Source organism: Crinia signifera, chromosome 1 (genome assembly GCF_055691185.1).
Source record: "Crinia signifera chromosome 1, ASM5569118v1, whole genome shotgun sequence".
In the NCBI taxonomy this organism is placed as follows: domain Eukaryota; kingdom Metazoa; phylum Chordata; class Amphibia; order Anura; family Myobatrachidae; genus Crinia; species Crinia signifera.
In genome coordinates this window covers 380,806,590-380,825,861 of record NC_139217.1, presented here as the reverse complement: position 1 = coordinate 380,825,861, position 19,272 = coordinate 380,806,590, and the positions used below count along the sequence as shown (strand labels likewise).

The 19,272-nt window shown below is 45.5% G+C and overlaps 1 protein-coding gene and 1 pseudogene across 4 annotated transcripts in view; both read left to right on the top strand.

The window, feature by feature from the left end:
- Positions 1-19,272, top strand: part of KSR2 (kinase suppressor of ras 2) — a 435,191-nt gene that overhangs the window by 50,924 nt on the left and 364,995 nt on the right. The window lies entirely within an intron of this gene.
- On the top strand, positions 2,922-3,040 carry LOC146039081 (5S ribosomal RNA; annotated as a pseudogene).

The window sequence follows — 19,272 nt, the reverse complement described above, 5'->3', positions numbered from 1 at the left end:
CAGGCTCCAGGTCCGGGGCTGGTTCCAAAAATATGGGGGACAAAATGACTAGGGGTCCCCCGTATTTTAAGAACCAGCCCCAGGCACAACCAGCCAGCAGGGTAATGCCACAGCCGGGGGGAGACTTTTTATGCAAGTCCCCCCGGCCAAAGCATTCATCCCTACCAACCAGTCAGCCTGGCCAGGGGCCCTGGGGGAGTGGGGACCCCCCAATAAAGGGGTCCCCCCCTCCAGGACTTACCTGACCAGGCTGAAGCCTGGCGCTGTCCCCGGTGGCCCTGTGCGGTGGCCACCGGGCTGATCATTGTGTAAAAAAATAGATGAAAAACCTATTGTTTTAAACTGTGGAACTATGAGTCCCAGCAAGCCTCCCCCGCAAGCTGGGACTTGGAGAACCACAGTAAAAAAAAAATAGATAAATAAATACACACTGACACATAATAAAAATAAAAGTTTAATACATACATTACACAAACACACTGATACTTACCTATCTTGATCCCGTCGGTAGGTCCCAGGGTCCGGTCCGGTGGCTTGGTTCCGGGGCCTTGGTTCCGGGGCTGGTCCGGGTCCGGGGCTCCAGGGCTGAAGAGTCCGGGGTCCTGGATCCGTAGTAATCCAAAGGGGTACCTGGGGAAAGAAATCCTACTCACCTGTCCTCTGGCGTCCACCCCGGCATCTTCACTTCAAGACGTGCTGCTCCCGGCTGCTGGTACCCGCTCCGCTGTACACTATAGACGCAGAGATCTTTCTTCCTCTGCGTCTCTACTCAGAATGAATTCTATTGGCCGCCTAGCGGCCAATCAGGAGCCGAGAAAGTCGGCTCCTGATTGGCCAGAAATCATTCTGAGTAGAGACGCAGAGGAAGAAGGATCTCTGCGTCTCTTCAGCCCTGGAGCCCCGGACCCGGACCAGCCCCAGAACCAAGGCCCCGGAACCAAGCCACCGGACCGGACCCTGGGACCTACCTACGGGATCAAAATAGGTAAGTATCAGTGTGTTTGTGTAATGTATGTATTAAACTTTTATTTTTATATTGTGTCAGTGTGTATTTATTTATCTATTTTTTTTACTGTGGAACTACAAGACCCAGCGGGCCCTTTAAAGCCCCGCAGGCTGGGACTTGTGGTTCTCTTGCTGTGGGAGGCTTGCTGGGACTCATAGTTCCACAGTTTAAAACAATAGGTTTTTCATCTATTTTTTTACACAATGATCAGCCCGGTGGCCACCGCACAGGGCCACCGGGGACAGCACCAGGCTTCAGCCTGGTCAGAACAAAAAAAGGGGTGTAGATCCGCACAGACTATGGATTTCTTATTTATTAGATTATTGGAACCAACTAATATAAACTACTTTGGAAAAAGATTTTCTGGTAGTTATGAGGTTGGCGGTGCGCCCAGCGTTAGAGATCAATGACTGTACACTGGGGTTTTTTTGTCAGAAGAGGACTGACAAAGAAAGAAAAAAACGCTTTGTGGGCGCACTCCTTGTTAAATTTAAATGCAGTAAGTGATAGTTTTTTAAAACGTAACTTTTATTGAAGACTCGTTGTTAAAACAAATGGCACTGCAGGAAGAAGCCCTATAGGCGAAACACGTGTCCAGCTGTCAGTCTCCCTTCAGCCTCACTCCTCAGACGCGCATCGGCAGCTATTTCACCCTCACCGCCGCCTCACTCATTCCCGGACAGCCGGCCGGCGTCTGATCACCAGACAACAGCGGGTCAGGTTCCCGCTACTCCGCCTCTCCCCGGGCTATCTACAACGCAGGCGGGCGGCATCCACAGGTCCGGTCTCGGACCTTCCCGGCATCGTGTGGCACACCACTTATCTCCGTCAGCCGCTAACACAGGCAGCGGCAACAGGTACACGGACACATCCCCTACTGCCACACGGCATTAGGGCTGTGTTCCAACTGTGACATTTTCCCACAACTAATTCACCTTGACCCCCCATTTTTTCTAAATACCTGGGCTCATCGCTGTTTTGTGTTCAACCAGACTGCAATACCAGTGTAACACTACTAACGCCTGTGTCTACATTAACCGTGTCAATTAGTACAAACAGTGCTGATTTTTTAAACCTATAATGTGATACAGCGCTGATTATTCATACCTACTGAGTGAAAAGTAAACCTCATTTATATTGTATCTAATATGTGTCATACTATTTGATATCTAGTCAATGTGCAATTTTGTATCCACATCTACCGGTGTACCCAAATAGACACAGTATTTGGACTTCCCAGCAATTAAGCAACATTGTGTCAAATCAACATCTGTACTCTTTGCTATAATCTTTATCTCATCTGCTGCTAGCAAGCTAGCCTAAAAGTGATTACATTGGATGACAGTCTCTCCAACACCCAGGATCAATCAATCCACGAGTTCACTAATCTTATACCCTTGGATTGTTCCTCTGTGTCAACATTTCAGCCTGTGTAGATAAAAAAAATTGCAGTCACAAAACAGAATTAGTACCATCATTCTGCTTTGCAGCAACAATTATTTGTCTTGTGCCACAAGAGCCGAGTGTCACCCAGCATACCCAATCGACCGTATAGGACAATTTGATAATTTGCCCACAACTCCTAATCACATATATACGGTTTTGTGTATGTATTACAATTCCTCTTTCCCCTCCCTTTCTCTTTTCAGTCTGCCTTTCCTAACCTTTTGGGTTCACATTCCAACCTGTGCAGACTATAATTGTCTCAGTCACGCAATTGAATAGGCACCACTGTTCTACCATGCAGTAACGCAATATAAAAATAAATTCCTATATAATTCTTTTTTTTTCCCATTCCCCCCCCCCTTTTTTTCTAAAGTCTGCCTTCCCCAATTCCATGGGTCACAAGTGATGCGCCATATCTATCTGTAGTCTAAGAGTTCAATTGATTGAAGTGCACCGAATTAACCCAACATATTGCCACCATACCCCACTGGACTGCCCAAACCCTCTCCGATCTTGGAAGCCAAGCAGTGGAGGGCCAGGACAGTACCCAGGTGGGAGACCCCTGGGGAAGACCAGGTGTGGCAATATAAATACAAGGGAGGTGAATCACTACTTCAAATCTATCTCTGTATATATGACTACCAGAGAGAATTTCATTAATTATATACAAAGCAATTTTTGAGGCTTTTTTTGGGTAAACCATCCGTGGTATACCCAGTGTGCAATCCCAGCACAAGATCCCATATTATCCCTATAGAGAACTGAATCATTTACCTGCCTATGATCACTGGTAAACCGTACCTTTGACAAATCAGTGCATGAATGATAAATTAACGTGTGATACAAATATTCCTTGACAATTTTAGTTCAAGGTTCACACTACATTCTAAACCATTTCTTAATAAAAATATATTTTTTCTACCACAATGTGCCATCTATTTTAACAACGAGTCTTCAATAAAAGTTACGTTTTAAAAAACTATCACTTACTGCATTTAAATTTAACAAGGAGTGCGCCCACAAAGCGTTTTTTTCTTTCTTTGTCAGTCCTCTTCTGACAAAAAAACCCCAGTGTTCAGCCTGGTCAGGTAAGTCCTGGAGGGGGGGGACCCCTTTATTGGGGGGGGTCCCCACTCCCCCAGGACCCCTGGCCAGGCTGACTGGTCAGTAGGGTTAATGCTTTGGCCCCGGGACCTTATATAATAAGTGTCCCCCGGCTGTGGCATTACCCTGCTGGCTGGTTGTGCCTGGGGCTGGTTCTTAAAATACGGGGGACCCCTACTCATTTTGTCCCCCGTATTTTGGGAACCAGACCCGGCCCTTGAGCCTGGGGCTGGTTTTAAAAAATCAGCGAAGCTCTATTTGTCGGGTTTCCTGATTTTTTAATGCCAGCCCCGGTTCTTTCAGCCTGGTGCTGGTTACGGCAGTGGGGGGGACCCCACACCAATTTTTTTTTTAAACTAAATACCGTTTCAGAGGCATTCCCACTGCCTCAAAAACGGTATTTAACCGTGTAGGACTCTGCTTTTAAAACGGGTTGAAATACCGGTTATCTTTAACCGGTATTTCAACTCTGGCACTTTCCCACTGCAGCCTTAAACGGTAAATTGCGCTGAAAAAGCGGCAATTTACCGTTTTAGACCTGCAGTGGGAAAGGGGCATTAAGTACTTTTTTAAATAAATATTATTGTTTTTTTCTACAACCCCAATAGTGGTGACTACATTATTATTTTAGATAAGAGATAAGTGTAATCACTCCAAAAAGGTATACCCGTAGCGCAGAGTGACACCGCAAGGTGTAACCCCCACCCCCAACTAGCTTTATTAAGAGGTACTGGTAGTATACCTCTACACTCACTGCAGCTGGGTCACCTCACAAAGAGTCCACAGCGCAACCCTTCCCGACAACCCATCCCATATAGAGGGACGGTCAGTTTGAATATATTTCCCTTAGATAGTTATAAGTGTTATAAATGACCCTAGCCCAGCCTTCATCCATGGGGATCCTGACAATGTCAGTTCTAGAACTAAGTGACAAAACCTGCATTAAGTTTAATTCATGTTGGAACAGGGATGAATTAATGTATTAGATAATTTGGAAATAGTCACTTGACTCATCACATACATACATCAACCATCCAGCCAGCAGAATGTTTTGATGGAAAGAGGATCAAATTGCAATCTTTTCTGAAGGGCTTGTGGAACTTCAGTGGATGATAACAAATTTGGAGGTTGATTACAACTAAATTATTATTTTTAGATGTAACTAAATTTGAATTGGTTCACTTCTGCTGGAAAGGTTCAGTCTGTGGTGGGGACAAAATTCAGTTCTTTCCATGTCATATATTGGACTAGATCAGTGATTCCCAAACTGTGCGCCTAGGCTCCCTAGGGTGCCTCGGAGCCAGGGCCGGCGCCACCACTAGGCAGCTCTAGGCATTTGCCTAGGGCGCCGGCACCTGGAGGGCGGCAGTTCGCCCCTCACCCCCAGCGAACTGTGTAAAAAAATTGCTGCAGTGCTGGGGCGGTCAGGGGTGTCTGTGCCGTAGGGGTACCTGCGGCGCCGTCATGTGTATAAAGCTGGCTGCGGCCGGCGGGGTCCCTGTAGAGAATAGCAAATAACTAGCGCTATGCGCGCGGCGGCGCGGGAAGCGCTAGTTATTTGCTATTCACTACAGGGACCCCGCCGGCCGCAGCCAGCTTTATACACATGACGGCGCCGCAGGTACCCCTACGGCACGAACACCCCTGACCGCCCCAGCACTGCAGGGACGCAGGGGCAGCAATTTTTTTACAGAGGTACCACCCCCCCCCTCCCCCCGGCACCGGGGCGCCCCCACCCCGACTCGCCTGGGGCGCTCCGGTGCCTTGCACCGGCCCTGCTCGGAACACTTGCAAGGGTGCCTCAGGTTGGTGGTCCAGAACCAATTCAATTTATTTATAGCCAATGAAACAGACAAAAATCAGTGCTTGTGGCTTCCAATTATAAAATATGTGGGGAAAGAGAAGTGAATCGTGTTCCTCACCACATAACTGGACCTAAGGATGACATTTAAGCACAACTTATTTCATTTAATTATTATTATTTTTTATTCTTGGTAACAAACTTTGGCCTAGGGGTGCCCTGAAAAATATTCTGATACTCTAGGGTGCCGTGATTCAAAAAAGTTTGGGAACCTCTGGACTATATGATGAAATTAAAATGATTTCCTCCTGCCAGTGGAGGTCTGTGAGCCACCATGTTACCTGTGTGCATACCCCAATGGCCCTTTTTACCTAAACAATCTGAATATTCAATATCACTGATATAAGTTGTCCAGCCACCAGAAAGGTTAAACATATCCCATGTGTCAAGTAATCCAGCCCCAGAGTGATCAAGTAAATGCAGTGGGAACTCTGAATTAAGAGGTCCTTTGTTCCAAGACTCTAATAAACTTTTTAGAGGAACCCCTTATATGCTACTGATATATTCCAGAGTGTATGTGCCAAACTTAAGCTATAATTTCACTCATAGGGCTTTATTCAGATCTGAGCTCAGTACAAATGTGTTTGGAAAATGGGCAAAACCATGTGCACTGCAGATGTGGCATATGTATAGAGAGAGTTAAATTTGTGTGAGTTATTTTGTTTCTGTGCAGGGTAAATACTGGCTGCATTATTTTTACACTGCAATTTAGATTTCAGTTTCAGAACACCCCACCCAAATTTAACTCTCTCTATACATGTTACATCTGCCCCACCTGCAGTGCATATGGTTTTGCCCATTTTCCAAACAAATTTGTACTGAGCCCAGATCTGAATAAGGCCCATAGCCAGTATGTCACTTTATTCCCACGTCGATGCGATGACACATCTAGCTGCCAGTACCATGTGAGTAAATAGTTTATTTTGATGAGTATTTGATTCAGGGATATCTAGAGATAGAAGAAAAAATAGGGGCTAAGAAGGACTTGAATTCTTAAAATGGAGTTAGCCAGAGCATTGAAATATGAAGAAACGTTCCATGAAACATATTACATCGGCAACATAAAATAGAAATTTCAGGGTGCATTTTGTTCAGCCTGGTAGGGACATAATACCATCTATAAGGTAGCTTCTATGCATTTTCTTTTAAACTAATACAGATGGAGATTGAGGCAACATTAGAATATTTGTCAGTCCAAGCATCGTTAGCTAAGGTTTACGCCAGATCTATCTCCCATGTCCTTTTGTAAGAATCTTCCTTGTCCAAGGGTCATAGTATGAGTATTGGGTACAAATCAAACCTTTAACCTTTAGTGGATGTACCATGAAGAACTAAACCCTCCATAATTGTGAGAGAACTGTGATTAAGGGCCTTATTCTAGTTCACTCTTTCTGACAAAATCCTTCTTAGATGGACAAAACCATGTGCACTGCAGGGGGGCAGATGTAACATGTGCAGAGAGAATTAGATTTGGTGAGTTATTTTGTTTCTGTGCAGGGAAAATACTGACTGCTTTATTTTTACACTGCAATATAGATCTCACTTTGTAGTAAAACCCCACCCAAATCTACAGGTAATTCTCTCTGCAAAAGTAACATCTGCCCCAACTGCAGTGCACATGGTTTTGTCCATCTAAGAAGGAATTTGGCAGAAAGAGTGAACTAGAATAAGGCCCAAAGTCACAATATGATCACAATGGAAATGCTGGATTTGTAAAAACTGAAAGAGAAATTTATGGGAAACAGAAAATTTGGATTGAATATCAAAGAATGTTGGGGAAAGAGCGTGTGTGTGATATCATTTAAAAAACGGATTCTGTGTTCTGCTAGCATGTAAATGTAGCTGTATGACATCCTGTTAGAAAATCAGGATTATCGAATAACTGGATTTGAGGACTAGGATGTGGGGCAATTTTATACTGGCGGTTAGATATAACCCAAATGTCCAAAGTATGAGCAATTATGGGATGATGCAGGACAGCCTAGGACAGGCCAATCTAGGGAGCCAAAGTAAAGAAGATATGGAATTTAGCTTAAGAGCATTGGTTTCTATCATGACCTATACTCTCTCAGATTTGGGTCCATTCCATTGTAGACGTTGAGCTAATCTAACAGAAAAATACTAGGGTTTAAAATTTGGTAACTCCAGGCCACCATGAGATGAGAATATGTTGGAGATGCTTAAGGCATAAGGGGAAACACGGATAGGCAATGTTTGAAACAAATATAATAATATTGGTAATAGACTGAGCTTAATGGCATTAACATGGCTGATCCAAGAAATATGATAGCCTGTCAGTGATGTTTGTTTCTGTGCAGGGTAAATACTGGCTGCATAATTTTATCACTTCAATTTAGATTTCAGTTTCGACACACCCCACCCAAATTTAAACATCTGCCCCACCTGCAGTGCACATGGCTTTGCCCATTTTGAAAACAAATTCGTACTGCGATCAGATCTGAATAAGGGCCTTTATTTGCACTGTTATTTTTTTATGGACTGTTTAAACTGTACTTATCGTGATTTAGAAAGTAATAACCAATATAATATAGTAAATCATGGGGCAATTATCTAATTTCATTGTGAAAGTTTGTGTTATTGTCTAAAAATTCAACAGAAAGTTTCAAATATGCAATAAAAAAATGACAGGGCAATTACTTTATAGCCCACATTGGGAACCCGTTGACTGTTGTGAAATACATGACCCAGCATTCCATATTTCTTCTGCTCTGGTGTGTTACATCATATTGGAGAAGGAGGCAGAAGCAGATATGCTTTAATCTTCTCTATGCTCTCTCATTAACTATCTTCGACCTTTGCCCAACAAATCAATCTTGGTGGTTTTCCTGTTGTAGAAATAAGCAGTCAGCACTTTAGAGGTGGTGATTTAACCTTTTTGCTACCAGGAACAGAGAGATAGTTGAGTATTTACAAGCATGTCAGTTGCATGGATATTACACACATATACAGTATATGAGATAACAAGTAAAATGTAGTATGGATCCACTTACAACCCAAGGGATTAGAGACTGACGTACATTTGATATATACAACGCCATAGCACTGTATCCTTTGGGGGTTAAGAACAAATACATATGAGAGGGATACCTGAAAAATAAAGACATAAATGAAAACAAAACAATTATTTATATTGCATCATTCTTTAGTCAAGTAATAGTCAACCTTTAACTGTATCTCCACTAAATCATTATTAGTGTATTGGAGCTGTTCTTCCCCTTTTATGTTATTTAGCAGGATTGTGGTACCTAACTATTTTCTTCAGCTGTTTACATAGCAGGGGAGAACCAATACTAAAGGCCAGATGTATCACGCTTCAACAGTGATAACATGGAGAGTGATAAACAACCAACCAATCAGTTCCTACATGCCATGTCACAGGCTGGGTTTGAAAAATAACAGGTAGTAGATGATTGGCTGGTTGTTTCTCACTCTGCACTTTATCACTTTTTGAAGCTTGATACATCTGGCCCCAAGGGAGGTATTCAGTGTTTCCTGATATTTCCAATCCGCACATAGATCGTAAGTATAAAACATCCGGGACTTGGAAAAACCGAATCTGCATTTGCAGAAACTAACGCAAAATTTGCGAATTTGAGGCTGTTTCCATGGAAAAAAACTCTGCGGATCCATGTCTTTTCTGATTTTGGGCTTACTTTCTGGGAATCGGAAAAAAAATATTAAAAAGACTGAATAGGTGGAATGCAAATTCCATCTATTCTCTACAAAAAATGAACATTGAGGGCGGGATGTATTATTATACATCGCCACCCCTTGCCGCCGTACTAACATATGCGGCTAGCATATGACGGAGGCCCCCACGATACCTGTAATGTGGTGTGCAGGGGTCTCCGTCACATCCCGACGGCTTGTCAGTGTCCCCCTGCCTCTCCTCCTCCCCCTGCAGCCGGATGTCCTCCCGGCTGTGACACCTGCTGGGGGAGGAGGAGATCGATGGAGGACGGGAGGGGGGGGGGGGTCGCGCCGGCGATGATAGAAGCCCATAGGCTTCTATAGGGTATCGGCGGAGACGGGGCAGATGGGTAATGGTACTTAGGAAAATGCGGTAAAACCCCCGTTTTACCACATTTTCCCTTTAGTACATCCCGCCCTTAGTACCATAAATCTCAAAGAGGTTGCTGCATCTAGTGAATAGAGCGATGTGGACCTGTGGAAAAGTTGACCATAGCAGCCAATCAGCATTGAGGTAGCATTTATCAAGTGCACACTATAAAATGATGGTAGAATCGGGTTGATGTCTATGGCAACTTCTCCACTTCTCCAGTCTTTTCACTGCTTGACACAACGGCCTGTAAGGCTTTCAATTAGAGGGACCCTGTGCCAAATATCACCTTTTGGGGGAATTTCTGAAAAACGCTGTAGTTGTAATGGCAGAGGTCCCAGCTATATGTACCCTTCTGCATAACCTAGTCTTGACACCATTCTGGAGACCAGTCTCCCCACCCCCCCCACCCCCCCTTTCGCCATCTTGGCCTAGCTTACTTCTTGCCATCAGACCATCTTGCGTGCACCTCATGTCATCTGTCCGTCTCTCCCTCCCTATAGTTTGTAAGTTCCCTGTAGCAGGACCCTCTTCCCTCTTGTTCTCACAGCTCTCTTCTCTAGCACTTTATGTCACTAGTTACTTATAGTGACCATCTATACCCACATCTCTTATCACTTCCTTCTTCTTCTCCATCTGCTGCCCGCCGCTAATAGTACGTCTTTGCTTCCCGACATCTCAGCTGTATTGTGTATAAGAATTGTGCTGCTAATTGTTGCCTGTTTTAGATTTTCAGTTACTGCATACTTGCCTACCCTCTCAGAATGGCCGGGAGGGTCCCGCAAATTGGGTTCCCCTCCTGGTCCCCCGGGAAGGTAGGTAAGTCTCCTGCATTGTAGCAACAGCCTCTGCTCCCCCCTTCCCCGTGGTAAAAAAATGTCAGAATTTCACGGGTCCACGGTGAGGGGGCGGGGCTAAAATGACGCAAATCGCTGAATTTTGCGTCATATTAACCCCTCGCCCCATCCACGGAACAGATAATTAATGCGGCTGCCGGATGTGGGGGCGGGGCTTGGTGATATCAGCCTCGCCCCCACCCCCAAAACGAAGCCTCGTCCAGCCCTGCTTTCACTCCTCTCCGGGCTTCTCCCGGAGAGGAGTTTGAAAAAGTCGGCAACTATGAGCAATATGCATGGCGCTGCAAACCATTTGTGGCACATTAATAATAATAATAATAATAATAATAATATGTTAGTGCAGGTAAATATTGTGAATACTAATGTTATTAATAATACTACACGCATTAATTTAATATTGTGCATGTAGAGGATATTGTAATTGTAGTGATGACATTGGTACAAAATATCAATATCAAACAAGGAAGAAATATTGCAGAATATGATAACTTTATTGTAACCGTCACATTTTCATTTTCAAACCATACCATAGATCAGTGGTAGCCAACCTCAAGAGCTACCAACAGCTCACATTTTCCAGACAACCCAGCTGCTGCAAAGGTGCACTCGTTACTAGCTGAAACATTTTCAAAGATCCACAGGTGGAGCTAATTACTTCACTTGTGATTCTGTGAGGAGATCTGGAAAACATTAACTGTTGGTAGCTCTCGAGGACTGGAGCTGGCTACCCCAGCCATAGATCATTGCCAACAAGACATTGGGCGGTATTCAATGAGAATACCTGCGAGGTGCAGCGAATCCTTTTTAGGATTCGCTGCACATTCGCCACGTTCCGGAGCCGGTGGGCTCCGGTATTCAACGTGTCAGGGGCTCGCTGCCCCTGACTGGCGAATATGAGCTCCTGCGGCGATTGCCGCAGGGAGCCTGAGGACGGTGGCAGGCAGAGAGATGGAAGTCTCTCTGCCTGCCCCAGAACTTTGTGGGCGGTAGGTGGGCTCCCCGGGTGCCAGGCAGCACTGGCTTCCCCCCGGGGGTGCCAGCAGGGGACCGTATATTCACTATACCCGATCGTAATGATCGGGTGCAGTGAATATATGAATATGTAATGAGCGGCTCGGCTCCGGCGCCCCCTGCTTGCTGCTGTGTAAAAAAAAAAAAATATATATAGTCGGCAACCATGAAATGATTTCTCCTGCAGTGGAGGTACGAGAGGTGATGTGTATTCATTACACATCCCCTCGCATATTAATGAGGGGAATCGGCAGCAGCGGGGCACTGTGAGCAGCTTACTGAACCAAACTGAATCGGTCCCAAAGTGTACACTGCTCTATGTTAAAATCCTGACCAGTGGGAAAGGCCAAATCTTTCGCTCCTATTTTTATATCTGAATTTATGACTGAGCAGTTTTGTACATATGTTTGCCACCAATAGCTAAGTATATGCAATGAAGTCCAGAAATTGGCCTGACAATCCTATACCCTATAATAATCTGGTGAAGTTGAACAGAGCTTTATTGGACATGTAGGTATGCGTCCCACTGATGACTGCATACACACTTGCTGATGGCAGCGCGGAGAGGGAGCGGTGGCGGGGGAGCCTCTGTCATGCTGCAGCTGCAGCACGGCCGTAGTTAACGAGGACCCCCCTTGTCTGAACATGTAAGACGAGGGAGCGCACATCGTTAACGATATGGAGTGTACACATTAGGCAATATTGTAAACAATATCACTCAAGGTGCATACACACGGGGCAATATGATCGCTGGCAATATATTGCTCAGCAATCATATTGCCCGTGTCCCGTTTTCATCTACGACCAGAGATGGTCGCAGATGAATATTTAAACACTGCCGGGTGAAGAGGCAGGGGATGTCGCTGGTCGGAGGAGCATGTTCCTCCGACCAGCGACCATTCAGGGGCTGAAAACGGGAGCGCGCACCCGGCGATTTATCGCTGGTGCACACTCCAATCACTGGCAATATGGTCGCTCAGCGACCATATTCCCAGCGATTTCAGCCCCTATCGCTGCCGTGTGTACACAGCATCAGAAAGCCTTTTCTGAGCAATACTGATTACAATATCACCTAGTGTGTATGGGGCTTTTGTTAATGCATTCTGTGTATGCAGACTACACATAAATAGTCTCTCACTGTGAGACTGCTTGATACACCCGGCATGAGATGTAATAGATCATGGTATTTGTGTGCAGGACCTCATTCCACTTGTATTTTATTCAGGTTCTAATTCATGTCTGCAATAAAATATATTGGGAAGTCCGCAAAACAATGACAGTTAAAGTACATAAATGTATATGTTGTGTTTCCCTGCTTGCCAGTAATATTTTAGTGCAGCTTACTGCACTTTGGCCCTGATTCTGGTTTACTCGAGCCAACTAATGCCACCTGCACAAATGGCCGACCTCAGGCTGTCCCCATATAATTTGATGCTTGCCGACCATCAAATTATTTCTTAAGTGCTTGCTAATCTAAATCACTCCATCCTGATTTAGATTAGCGGAGTCCTTCTCCAAGAACATCTCGTGCAGGAAGCCGTCCCCGTTCGTGGGTATGTATGCCCAGGAAATGCTGGGTGTTTGCATATGAGCACCCGAGCACGCCTCCTGCAGCCCCCCCTCTCCAAGTGCCTTAGAGACTATGCAGGAGTCTGAGGGAGCCTGTGCATATTCGCTTATGCGCAGATCTTCAACATCAGCCCCTGTTGCGTATTCGCAAGGGGCTGATGAAAACAGAATGACCCCCTTTGTGCAAGAGAAAGGTTGTGATAAGCACAAAATGTGTAAGGTACAGCATTTGAGTTGTAGAATAAAAATGACATTGCCCAGCGTGTATGGCTAGCGATGTGCAAATCGCTGGCCGGAAAATCGCTCAGTAAATACACACTGAGCGATTTTCACAAGGGTGAATGGATTTTCATAGTAGGAGAATATGGAAAGCCATTCACTCGTCCTGTCAAATTGGACGACGGCTGGTTATGATGCGGAAGGCGCATTGGCACTCACCATTCATCGCCCCGCCATTCACATGAGGCGGTTTTGAGCTGAAGGCAGCTCAAATGGCAAAAGTAAGCTGCTCTCAATTAAAAATCTACTAGTGTGTGTGGGCCTTTAGTTCCCTTTGTATTGGTTCTGCCTGATAGATGGACTGAATAGAGGCTTACATTGCAGGATACTGAGCACAGGGGAGAGAGCTTAGCCATCTTCACAGTCTCCTGGGCATGTGGTGTTTGTATGGGGCAATCCAGCAATCCACAGAGCATAGTAGATGTGTAAGGAGGAAATGAGACAAAACTACTTTGTTTGTATCTCATGTATAATTACCTAATACTGGAAGTTGTCTGTTGTCTGTGTGCTAGATGTATGTAACAGTGTGGGGGAGAGCAGAGATCTTATTTGGGGTACACACCAGGACGACCCGCTCACGATGCACATCGCGAGCGGGTCGTCAGTGTTTCTTCCGACCCGCTCACGATAACGCGGGGGGCACGACCCGTTTACGGTGTACACCGTGAGCGGGTCCGATCCGATGGCGACCCGCACCCGGGAGTATGGTCGTTTCCAGATCCTACCTGCTGCAGGTAGGATCTGAATAACGACCGACCCGCGGGACTTCGCATCAGATCGGTATTGGTCCACACCAGGACAGAAAAGGGCTCAATCACCACACAATCTACATCCAATCGGTCAGAATTGGATCTAGATTGATGGGATCGGACCCTTGTCGTCCTGGTGTGTACCCAGCATTACTTCTTCCAGACAGATCTGAAGATAAATCTGGGTGTGTATGGCCACCTTAAGTTCCCCACTAAAAGCTGCAAATCCCTTTGTTGGGTTATATGCAAATTATTTATTGGCCTCCCAAGTACTGTACTCACATTTTATCACAATTTAAAGATGAAGACTAAAGCTAGCCATACACTTGTGTGACTTCTTTTGAAAAGTTTCACACAATCCGCCTTAAGCCACCTGGGACCCCCCTGGGTGGCAGGATTGAATGCGATATATGGCCCTTATTCAGATCTGATCGCAGTACAAATTTATTCTCAAAATGGGCAAAACCATGTGCACTGCAGGTGGGGCAGATGTAACATGTGCAGAGAGAGTTAAATTTGGGTGTGGTGTGTTGAAACTGAAATCTAATTGCAGCGTGAAAGTATTGCAGCCAGTATTTACCCTGCACAGAAACAAAATAACTCACACAAATCTAACTCTCTCTGCACATGTTACATCTGCCCCACCTGCAGTGCACATGGTTTTGCCCATTTTGAGAACAAATTTGCACTGCGATCAGATCTGAATAAGGGCCTATATCGTATGTGGTCTTTTTGCATACAATATATCGAATGAGATCCCAGGTAATCCTGTCTGGCTTGGCTGCGATCCGACATATCTCTCCTGCAGCCAATGCAACTCGCAAGGTCCGAAATGATGCGCACAGAAACATCCATCGCATCAGACCTGATGTCAAATACATTGGATATAGATTCTTTCTCATGCAATTTATCTTCACAATTGCATGAAATGTGACCAAATCACATTTGAATTGCCTTACCATGTGGGTTTCTAGTTGGGTTTGTGCTGCGCTCTACCTTAAATGTAATTACCTCTGTAAATGATTGACATCTATTATGACATGTGTGTCTTAGGAAATTTCCAATTTATTTAGAACATCAATCATAAATTGTAAATTATAAAAATCACAGTTCTGTGTATGTATAACCCCACTGGGTAACACTCCTTTACAAACGTAACGGGGTTTAAATGGATGAATAATTCTAAGAATAAATGAATTAAATGAAAAAAGAGGCAAAAAAACAACAAATAATAAATAAATAAATAAATAAATAAATGAAAAAAATGAAAAAAATGATGAACAAATGATTGATTGTTGTGCACAAAATTTGGTCTGTTCAGAATGAACAGGGTTATGTCATTCAGTCAATGAAAAATAGCGGCGTCCCGCTGTTTTATAAACTGTAATGTCTTTACTTTTGGATCCGCTTTCAGGTACCTCTTTCCTTCTGGTTTTCCGGGTCTGGTACTAGTGGGGATTGGTGTGCACTATGGGTCCCGGACTTTTGGGGCTGCGCGCGCCGTCTGTCTGCTCCGGGGAGCTGCGTGTATCACACCGCTCTCCGTGCAGGCAGGGAATGGCCGGACGCTGCACCTTGTCTGTGGCGGTTACTGAGACCACCGTTTCGGGTTTGTAGGTACCCGTCCCGGTGACCGTTCACCACTCTACAGGTCCCCTGGCTCACTTCCTCACTTTCCCTTCTCCGTACTCACCTCTTTCCTTGGCGATCTCCTTGCCGTCGTCCAGTGTGTGCACACGCTGTTTGCCGCTGCCGTACCCTTCTCTCCGCCTGTCTCAAAAGTAAGTTGAGTTGTACTGGGGGTCTCTCTCCAACGCGTTTCGGCGTAAGCCTTCTTCTAGGGAGCCATGTGGGTACCATGTGGGTACCTAAACTCTTCCAAGGGATATATCTACTATAGGTTGATATTGGTCTTTTTCTGTTGATTGATTTAAAGATTGATCGCATGCTGGATGGGATTTGCGACTTCAAATTGTAACGTCAGACACCCATGAACCCATTTGATCCAACAACAGTTTCCAAACTGTCCCGGGTGCACTGTCCATATGGACTTAAGTGACCATTCTGTGCACTAAAAATCTGATGAGCCTGATTAGAACAGAGGTTAGCGCAGTGGTCCTCAAAGTTTTTTGTGTCATGGCCAGCGGTGTAGCTAGGTGCCATGGTGCCCGGAGCAAGGGTATATTTCGTGCCCCCCCATGGCTCACATGTGTTGGCATGTTACATTTGAAATATGTAAGACACTGTAACAGAATCTGCTGCACTATATAAGACGCTGTAACGAAATCTGCTGCGCTATGTAAGACACTGTAAAGCAATCTACTGCACTATATAAGACACTGTAACATAATCTGATGCACTATATAAGACACTGTAACGGAATCTACTGCACTATATAAGACACTGTAACGGAATCTACTGCACTATATAAGACACTGTAACGGAATCTGCTGCGCTATATAAGACACTGTAACGGAATCTACTGCGCTATATTTATTTATTATTTATTTACAGTTTCTTATATAGCGCAGCAGATTCCGTTGAGCTTTACAATAGTAGACAGTGATAAAACAAACTGGGTAACAACAGACAGACTTGGAGGTAGGAGGGCCCTGCTGCAAGCTTACAATCTATAGGAAGACACTGTAACGGAATCTACTGCACTATATAAGACACTGTAACGGAATCCGCTGCGCTATACAACACACTGCACTATATAAGACACTGTAACGTAATCTGCTGCGCTACATAAGACGCAGTAACGGAATCTGCTGCGCTATATAAGACACTGTAACGGAATCTGCTGCGCTATATAAGACACTGTAACGGAATCTGCTGCGCTATATAACACACTGTAACGGAATCTGCTGGGCTGTATAAGACACTGTAACGGAATCTGCTGCGCTATATAACACACTGCGCTATATAAGACGCTGTAACGGAATCTGCTGCGCTATATAAGACGCTGTAACAGAATCTGCTGCGCTATATAAGACCCTGTAACGGAATCTGCTGCGCTATATAAGACGCTGTAACGGAATCTGCTGCGCTATATAAGACGCTGTAACGGAATCTGCTGCGCTGTATAAGACGCTGTAACGGAATCTGCTGAGCTATATAAGACGCTGTAACCCGAGCAGCAGCAGCACGGTTCATGCCGACGACACTTTAGCACCGGCCACAGTGACAGCCCCCCCAGGCCAGCAGCAGCGTGGAGTCTTCCAGCCCTGACGACAGTGACAAGACCCCACCCCCCACCAAGCAGCAGCAGGTGGCAGCGACATGATCTGCCCTGACTGTTAACAATGCAGTGCCTGCCAGAAGCACTGTAGCACTGGCGCCAGTGACAGGAGTGACAGCAGTGTGGTACCTACCAGCGGCAGTGACTGGAGAGGAGACAGCCCCTGCCCGAATGGCAGCAGCTCCAACCACGCGGCTAACAGCATGAGGAGTCAACAGCCAGCCTAGCGGTAAACTGACTTACGCCACTGACAGGGCGGCAGCAGAAATCCTTCTCCTCCAGGGGAGTGCTGCTGCGCTGCCCGGAAGCCGAGCAGCAGCAGCAGGGTAGAGGGCAGGCGCCGGCACACGCTGCCGCCGATACGTTAGTGTATTATATCATACCATGGATGAGGCGGGGGTTGGGCGGGCCGGCGGCGCCATTCCACCAATCGCCATTCCACCAATCGGCTCCGCCCTCCCTACGCCTCTGGTCATGGCGTCCCTGAATGCCAAAAATTTTTCATGACATTAGAAAATGTAAAAAAATATAAAATTGTGTGTTTATATCGCATCCTTAGGGCGAGATGTTCTAAAGGGAAAATGCGGTAAAACGGGGGTTTTACGGCATTTTCCCATTTACCATCACCCGTCTGCCCTGTTTTCGCATGGCAGGGTATCGCCACCCAGAAGGTCCGCCGTCCGCGCGCCCCACCCCCCCCTCCCGTCCTCCTGATCTCCTCCTCCCCCAGCAGGTGTCACAGCCGGCAGGACATCCAGCTTCAGGGGGGAGGAGGAGACGCAGGGGGACACTGGCAGCCGCTGGGAGGTGACGGAGACCCCCGCAGACCACATCACAGGTATCGCGGGGGTCTCCGTCACCGCAACCCGATGCTAGCCGCATATGTTAGTACATATGCGGCAGCATCGCGGCGGCTGCCATGCGAAGGGCGGCGATGTATATTAATACATCCCGCCCATAGTGTCAGTTATAAGGTAATGGACAGGATTCACGTCTCTATATCCACATTTGCCTATTACATTGGTCATACAATCTTTTAATTGGTCATGGACAACCAATTCCCAAGGCACCTCTGGGAATTGGATTAGCCAAAGTGCAAATTACCATGTGTATACTTTCTTTTGTCATAAACAAATTACGGGCTTGTTACCATATAGGGCGATATTCAATGCCGCCAGTGAGGGGGATTCTGCAGCGAGGGTGGCTTGTTTTCAGGCGAAGATTGCAGAAAACAAGCCATCCTTGCTGTCTAACCCCCTCGCTCGCCCTATTCTATGTTCCAGGGGAATCCGTGCCATTAGAAGAGAGTGAGGATTCCCCGGAATGTCGAGATTTGTCGCTAATGCAGCCAGCCCACTGCTTATAGCAGCAACCCTCGCCGTTTTGACAGCCACACTTGCCGTTTCCACCTTGCTGAAAAAAACCCAGCGAGGTGGAAACGGCGAGTGCAGGGGGTTTAATTGAATACTGACTCGCGAGCTGTGACGGCGACCTATCAGCACTGCTCGGCGTCACAGCTCGCCACAGGCCACTGAATATACCTCTTAGTCTCTAATCCCAAACTGGCTGCAGATGAGTTCATGTGCCTGTGTGTGTGTGATTCCTTTGTGCAGTTCTTACATAATATAATAATTACTTGAATTGTAAAAATAGAAAATGCTAAGTAATGATTTTTAGATCTTAAAGTACTGAAACTATCATCCTACCTTGTTGGTACTTGTATAGAGAAACAATTGGTGCCACAGTGCCATCCTGTGGACATAATAAAAAGCACATTTACTACAGTATACACAACTGTTCGCAACATGAAGAAAATTTTAAGTATAGATATTATTATTAATATTGTTTTTTATTTATATGGCGCCAGAAGCACCTATCAATGCATAAATGAGCAAAAACTAGAAAACAACAACTTATAGTACATGGTAAATAAAGTTGCATCAGGGGACGGGACACTGAAGTTAATTTTAGGTGTATCTATCTATCTATCTATCTATCTATCTATCTATCTATCTATCTATCTATCTATCTATCTATCTATCGCTGGTGTTGGTATTTCACCACTATG